Below are 8,696 nucleotides of genomic sequence, written 5' to 3'. Positions count from 1 at the left end.
GGGCGACAGAGTGTGGCTGTGGACTCCGATTCGACGTCGGGGACTATCTGAAAAACTTTTGAAGCAGTACTTTGGGCCATACAAAGTGCTCCGTCAGCTGAGCGACGTCACGTACGAAGTGCTTCCGGACGGCTTTTCTTCTACTCGTCGCCAGCAGAAATACGAGGTTGTCCATATCGTGCGCATGAAGCCGTACTTTTCGCGAGAAAATTAGCGCAGCGCCTAACGCATGTTTCTTGCTTTATTTTTTTTTCTCTATCTGCTTTCGAATTCATCAAGTTGACATTTATTTTTTTTAGAGAGGGGGTAATGTAGCGTGTGCAACAGCAGCCACTAGGCGGCTGCTCATCGAGAGTCTCGTGCGCGGACTCGAAGAAGTGGCCACGTGGCGTTCGAGAAGAAGCTGAAGTCTGCTGCTGTCACTCAGTGCTCTCTGGACCTGCTCTTTTGTGCTTACTAGGTCAACCCCCTATTAAAACCAACCCTCTGGTTACGGGCCTGAACGGCTACGTGACAATATCTTTTTATTATTTGGTATGTTTATGCGCAAAATGCCAAATGACATCTAGCGGTCGCCAGATATGTTCATTGTGCGCTATAGGCAGGCAGTTAACCATGAACTACGGTGTGTTCTTATTTCAAGCTTTTTCTGATGACCTCAAAAATAGACTTGATACACAAAGTATGAGCTCAGACAACGTTGATAGCACTTGTGGTCTGGAATATTGTTCTCGGCTCGCTCAGCTTCCTAGTATAAGACACGTCACACAACGCGATAATTCCAATTGCTAACAAATATTTCGCTGCTGTCGCGACAAGTATATGAAGCCGCGGAGGACAACGAAATCGAAATGTTATTTTTACAACTCTGCTGCCGCCATTAACGCAAGGTAAGCGTGAAGACACAACACACTTCACAGGTCCGATGCACCCAGTTCCGTATAAGCCTAACATCAAGATACAAGCGCGTAACCCAAGTTTCAAAAGTTTCAATTTGCCCACTGTAGAACAGCGGTGAGCTTGCCCCCAATGACGCCTGCCGTGCTATAGCCTCTGCGGAGCTTTGCATCTCAAACGTTCCCAGACCAATGAGGTATATAAAAAAAAAACAGGATACAAAAGCGATGAACATTCGCCATACGAACTAGATTAAATAAATAAATAATTATTAATTTATCAAAACTTCATTCTACATTGCACAAATGAAACACGAATATCTGGGCAGTCGACTCGGGTTGAGAGATGTGTTTTACTCCCTCAAATAGAACAAGGTAAAATTTATCAAATATGCAGCAAAACAAGGCGTATCGCCTTGACCGAGTTTCTGCACTGAACTGAACATATTCCGAGACCAAAGAATCATAAGAACAGAATAGCGCGTTTGATTACACGGGTAGTAGTTTTGCCGGGAATGAATGAGCACGCATTTGTTCCGAGGAGTCGCGAAGCTGCAGCCGATAAGGTGCAACGCAGGAAAAGAAAACGTTTCGGCAAGCGTGGAGGAGCGGGTATCCTGGTGACGGGTACAGAAAAAAGCAAAACAATGAAGAGCGAGAACATAAGTTACAGTCGCAATCAGGTTAGAGCTGCGAAGTTGGAACAAGTCTAAGCATGTGGTCATGCGGAAAGAAGGCGTAAAATGAGGGGAAGACGCCACTCCGGAGTCGCAAAAGAACTGGAGATGAGTAACAAACAGATTGGTGCTGTGTGTGGCTGAGAGTAGATGGTAGTTGCCGTAGACACTGATGTCCACGAATGGACATTGAGTCTGATGGACAGGCCTGACGAGGGCAGGGCTGAAACGAAATGATAGAGGGCGAAGCACCGTATATCAGATTTGTCGTAATAAAGGTCTGCAAGGTAAGCAGACTGCCTATGAGCTCCTATTTTCAGCGTTCATTTGCTGCTTTCCACGCTTGCGAGAGAAGTCGCCTGACTGCGGCCGCAGCACGGTCCACCTGCTACACTTTGATGAGCGGACAGCGCGGATTATAGCTTCTGGAGGCTCTTGATAAGAACCACCCTCCGCATTCTGGTTCGACGAAAGAGTCCAACAATGCACAGAAAAGTGAATATATGCAATACGTCGCTATATTCAACGTTTATCACTCGGTATCATTCGGGAAAGACTATGTTCAGAAAGGGAATGCACCCAAAGTTGTTGTTTTTTTACTGTTTTGTAAAGCCGCTTGTTTATGTTATTACTCAGCGTAACAGTTGAAACGATGCGCATGCAACTTGGAAAGATGTCAACGTTTTTTTTCTTTCTAAGACGCATAGTAAAGACCTCCCTATTCTAAACATTTTAATTGACTCCAAAGTACCCAATATAGGTAGCGCGTCAGACAGATGACTTCAGCGTAGATGTACACGCAGACCTGGACGCGTTCCTGCATTCAAGGCGGTGATGACGTTTCCAAAGTCATGTTAACTGTTTTTTGGTGGTGTATATGCGAAAAGACACAAGTATAGGAGCTGTGTGTCAAGTTACCCTGCATCTACTGTGATTTTATTGTGTACCTTGTATATAATCTGACTTGAGTTCGCAGTTTCTGTTCCTCCACTAAATAGCAGGCTCGCTGGGCACAAAGGTCACTCAATTACGCTGCGAGCCGCGGGTACACGTATTACAAAAGCGGGTGGGGCGAGGAATCAATTTAGGGAAGCAATTAAAGAGAAGCACTCCATATGCCTTCCGGTGCTCATAAAGTTTCGGCAATCTCCGGAAGATCGATAACGCTTAGGGCAGTTCACGAACCACTACGCGCTCAAGTGTCGCTCTTTCCCCCTCCGCCAGAGATCTTTTGTTCGAGTTGCGAGAGAGGAAGAGATCGGAGCCTCGCGCATTACTCACACGCGTTACCCGCCCATTGTAAGATGAGCCAGAAGATTAATCGTTTTTTCATGGAATGAATGAGAACGACATATTTTTGACTTAGTGTACGTTTTTCGCCTGCAACTGCTTGGCGCCTGCTACGGCTATAGCCGGGAGACTAGACTAACTTTGCGTTAAAACAGTGGCTTGGTTTATTTATGACTAATATATGATTATGACTTTGTGGCTGTTTACTTTTCTCAACAGTAAACGACTGCAACCAAGACAAATTCTAGTGGTCACACTATAGGACGGCTGTGCTATGCGCAACCAATACCGTCTCGGCAATATTTGTTAAGGTGAAACAGATTGCGATAATGAATCAAAGGGCCGGGCCGTTGCCAAGAGTTTTATAACGTGCTTGGAAGAAATTCCCGCTGTTCAGCTGTTATATTACAACTAAGCACTGTATATTTACACGGAACTGCATACGAAGGGCACGCGTTGAACTATTGTATTGATTTACCAAGTAGGCCATTCTATGGATTTTTCGACGGGGCTGCTTGTTGCGGCGTTCTTTATATATCACATTGAAAACGTGTGGTAGCTTTATGTTCCCTGACTGAGCACTTAAAGTAAATCTTGGGGCGCTCATTAATAATTGGGCATACTGCAGCCCCCAGTAAAAGTTGTTTTCCAGCCCTGCGAAGTTGTAGTTGCAGAAAATTGCTATTTAATCAAGGAAAACAAGAGGCAAGGCCAGGATTGTTCGAGTATTTAACAGAACTCTGTTGAACCAATCGCTGCCCAAGCTATTTGAGCCAAAGAGTTTTGGGCCGCGAGGTAGGCACTGGAGACAGAGTGTCTCCAAAACACTCATGTTGCGTTCAAATTACGAAACATAGCTTAGGCTGCTTGGTAAGAACATATTAAGCGATAAAGGTCGCCTTTGTGGCCGCGAAGTTTGCAATGAGCTGAAAATGAATCTGCGTTTATGCGTGTACAGCGTGTGGTTACCTTAGGTGATTGTAGGACAGGAATTGTAGCGCCAGAAATGGAAGTGTTATGAATGATCGATTCCCTTAGTGGGTATCGGGAACATCTATCCTGGTAATCGTACCTGTTGGAGTATGTTATGGTATGTAGTGATGGGTACGAGGCGGGGATGCGAAGGGAGAGATGGTGGATCCAAAGATGAATACTGGGGCTGTGGCATGGACAAGCTCGTTTGTCTCTGCGCTCTGATGTCCAGGTATGCCAGTATGACTTACTCGGCTTGGCTTTATATTTTACAACCGATATTTTTGTTTGATATTTGACTTTGGCTTGATATTTTGCTCGGCATGACGTGCTCACCTTGGCCTGATATTTTGCAAGCGAGATTAGATAGCTTGCGCTACATGTATTTTTTGGTTAGGGAGTCGGCGACAATTGCATGGATCCCATTTTTTTGAACCTAATATCATCCCTGCTTCTTCCGTTAGTGTGATATGTGAATTTATTAACGTTAGCGAAGCGACCATATTCCATAGTAGAGTGACGGCTCCGTGGTCATAACGTCGCGGGGACACGCAGCCTCCACCCAGAAAAAATTATTTTCCTTCAAGTGTTCTTTATTATCATCCTCTATCACTGCTGGCATCGATCCTGCCTGATGTTGTTTGGAAGCGACAAGATGTAAGCTACGCTCCTCCATTTGTGAGGTATCTCCTAGAACGAGAATTTGTAGTACCTGAAACCTCCTGTCACAAGACATGCGCATAAAACGCGGAGGATATTTTTTTCGTTTCTGTTTCTTCAGTTTAGCTATCACCGATTTTACTTTTATACAGCGCTTGTGAAGTATACAGCCTGTTATTCACCGTATTTTCAAAGCAGTAATCATATTTTCTACATACATGTACCCAGGTAGCACAAAGTGGGCTATGAAGGGTGGGCCCCGGTGGGTCCGATGTAGGCAATGCAGGACAGCCCCGGTGGGCTCAATGTGGGTGCTGCAAGAGGGGCCGACGTAGGCCTGAAGGGGGCTGTCAACAAAGCCCCTATGGGCCCCGCTAGGGACCGATGCAGGCAGCCCTTGCGGGGCTGCCCACATTTTTCAAGCATTGCCAAAAGGGCACATCCCGCCAACTCCCCCTGATGGTCCTACTTTGGACAGACGTGGGCAGCAGCTCTGGATGAACATTTTCTTTTGTTAGCCCCTCAGATAATGACATAGGACCGATGCGGGTTCTATAGCGCAAGCCACACTTGGGCTTGCCCACATTATTCTCATAAGGGTCCGACGCTGGAAACTGATCGACGCAGGAATGTACCGAAGCGGTGGCTTGTGATATAATTAATAATTCATGCAATAAAGAAAAAAAAAGAAGCGGTGGCCTTGCGGTAGAGCATCCGCCTCGCATTCGGGAGGTACAGCCATCTACAAACTGCACCCTATATGGTCCCACCAGCACGCATATATCTCACCGCACTCTCCACCATCTCCACATCAGCCGTCCACGTGCACGAACCGCCATGTTCGCAAACTCTTTTTTTTTCACGCGCCGCTGCGGACTGGAATGGCCTTCCCGAAGAGATTGCAACAACAACCTGTCCAATAATCTTCGCACAAAAAGCCTACAGCTATTTATCATCATAGCACATGACTTTGTACCATCTCATCCAAAATTTGTATCCACCCCTTATGTAATGCCCCTCAAAAGGGGTCCTTAAGGAAATAAAAATGAAATGAAATGAAAGCCCTATTCCAAGTTTTCCCAATAAATATTTATGCACATAATTAGGCAATTATTTTATACATGTCTGCACTTCCTAAACAGCCACAATATTAAAGTTTACAATAATTCACAACATTCATCTAGCCTAAATGACTTCATGTACATCTCGTTCAGGCTACGGAGATGTGTGTTCTGAACAGTAATATTGTGCTGAGAGTTGCAGCCTGTCCACAGCAACCACATTAGGAGCAACAGTTAGCAATCAATTTGTTTTAGTATTTTTAGCGGAATTTGCATGAGCGCGAAAACTAAAGCCATGCAAATTTCTAATCGACTAAACATTGCAACAACTGTTATACAAATCATCTATAATAGTAATTTAGGGCAACACTTAATATAAATAAAGGTTGGAAACAATGATTACGTAATTGTACGCACGCCTTCTAGCCCCATTACGGCCGTTGTGGGACCTACAGCGGGTTTTTGTGGGCAGCCCCAATTGGGCTGGGTGTTGCGTTTCAACCTAAAGCCCACTTGCTGTAGCACGTGCCTTTAAAGTCCCCACAAGGGACCGATTTTGGTACCATGCGGGCACGCCCGCCTTCCAGTCCAATTACAGCCTATGTGGGACATAAAGCAGTTTAGCTAAGGCTGCCTCATTTGGGCTTCAGGAGGGCTTGCCCAAATTGAGCTCCTATTCATATTTCACCTGCCCTCAAGTAACCTACAAGGGGGCCGATTGGGGCAGCATGTGGGCATGTCCGTGTTTTTGCCCCACTACGGCCGATGTTGGTTCCACAAAGATTTAGTGGGGGCAGCCTCATTTGGGATCTGTGAGGGCTTCCCCATAAAAAAACCCACAGTTAGGTTGGATTGCCCTCAAATATCCGGCAAGGGACCCTTGTGGTCTGGATGCAGGAATGTGCCCTGCATTAGCCCGAGCAATGCCGCTATGGGACCCACGCAGGAAGAACAGGGGCAAGCCTAAATGGGGCTTGCCCACTTTTGCCCCATCGGGGACCGATGCAGGTTTTATGCTGGTTGCCCCAGCCCCACTTGCCTACATTGGACCTACTGGGGCCCCACATTCTGTGCTACCTGGGTAAGAATGCAAAGTTAAATATTTGGGTACAGTGAGCTAAGAGTAAAATTTCTCGATGCATTATTCTGACTATATTACTCGTAGTTGTGACAGGCCCGGTAGCCACAGATGAAAACACTGCCGCTGCACTCGAATGAAATTCTTTATTGGGCTGACTTGTGCCCGCAAAAGAACTGAGAGGATCGGTGGCAGAGATATCACCAAACGTGTTCGTCAGGCGTCGAACTAAAAATGCCCGTCGCAAACGCCAACGCTCAATATAACATCTTGACAAAGCCGTTAACGGTGGTTAGCATAACCTCGAATATTGCAGAAGCACACGTGAGTGGCTGGAATCTTCAAGATGAGACTCTGTGCATTTTGCGCGACAATAAAAATGATAAAGCTGCGTCTCGCAACAACGAGCATGAACAAACAAAGAGTACAGGATAAAGTTGTGCGCTACAGCCACACTTATAAGGCCACATGCCAAAGGATTCAACAAATAGAGATTAGGATTGTATGCGGAAATATGTTGAGGGCACCATATTTATTATGATGTGGTTATCAGACGTTTAGCGTAAAAGCTCTCGTATTCAGAGTTTTGCTTTTGTGTTCTAGATGGATTACAATATATAAAAGGTATTTGTGTACCTGCTGATTGTCTCCCGGCGCACATTTTAGCGCATGCTTCAAAATACTAAACAATCGATACAAATACGTAATTACTCGTGGCTTCAACGTAATATTCATATACTTCGAGAGTTATCCCTTATAGTGTGTGCCATTATAAAATATAGAACCCGCCCTTGGGCTGCGTGAAGATGTATGGTCTATGGATTTCGCTGTTGGCGGGGGTTCCTCAAACCACAGGGTCTGAGTAGGGCGCTTCGGTGCGTTCCATGCATCCTGGTACAGCTTAAACGTACCACCAGACTGGTCGTCTGGATCACTTCCATAATAAACACTCGCTCGCACGCACGCACGCACGCACAAACATACACGCGCAAATATTCACACCCACGCTACAGCAGGCACGCACAGACTCCCGCTCAAATGGTTGCGCACCCACACGTAAACGAGCGCACCCACACAGGCATAGACAAACAGAACCTCCAGGGATCGTACACACGCACCCATATCAAGGGCTTTTACTGAAAGGGGTGAATGCCTAATGGCTATGTAAAATGATGTTTATGCTGAGAACACTTTTCAGCACTTCCGTTATATGGAGCCTTGTCGTTAAGCAGCCTTTATCTAAAGCGTCTAACAAACTTGATATTCTTATATTAAAGTTGTGATTAGAGAACGACATTCATCGAAATGTTTATGGGATTCGCGAAGCAATCTGGTGCACATTGAGTGAAACAAAACACCAGAAGATTATAAAAGTTATTCATCGAAATGTTTATGGGATTCGCGAAGCAATCTGGTCCACATTGAGTGAAACAAAACACCAGAAGATAATAAAAGTTATAAACGTTTTACAGACTCGCGTCAGGTCATTTGCCTTTTTTATTAGAGGAGCACGGCGATATGTTGGGATACGTAAACAGGCGTTCGTCCGATCGGCGAAGCAGCCAAGAAAATTGGAGCATATTAGTGAGTGCTGTGGTCATAATAGATAAGTCTCACATAGGATGGCAAATTAGTCTCATTAAGCAAACCTCTGCTACGGACATGCATTTATCCTTTAATCTCAGGATGCAATCTGTCGTTTCTGACGCCTGAATGGAACGTTATTTTGTTAAGTATGCAAAATATGTTTTCAATACGCCTCGGCGGCCGCTTTTCGACGGAGGCGAAAAGCAAGGCGCCCGTGTGCTGTGCGATGTCAGTGCACGTTAAAGAACCCCAGGTGGTTGAAATTTCCGAAGTCCTCCACTACGGCGTCTCTCATAGCCTGAGTCGCTTTGGGACGTTAAACCCCACAAACCACAAACCACCAGCATACTGCAGGCCGTGAGGTCCAAGCAGCCATGGATTAAAAACAAATTATTACACTGAGCAGTCGTACCAAAATGCGAAGAAAACCGAGCGAAAACAGCAGGAAATGAAAATAATAACAGCAGAGCGGGAA

The sequence above is a fragment of the Amblyomma maculatum genome, chromosome 6 (assembly GCF_055883805.1).
Source record: "Amblyomma maculatum isolate TAMU_Amacu chromosome 6, ASM5588380v1, whole genome shotgun sequence".
NCBI classification, from domain to species: Eukaryota; Metazoa; Arthropoda; class Arachnida; order Ixodida; family Ixodidae; genus Amblyomma; species Amblyomma maculatum.
This window is presented reverse-complemented; position numbering follows the sequence as displayed.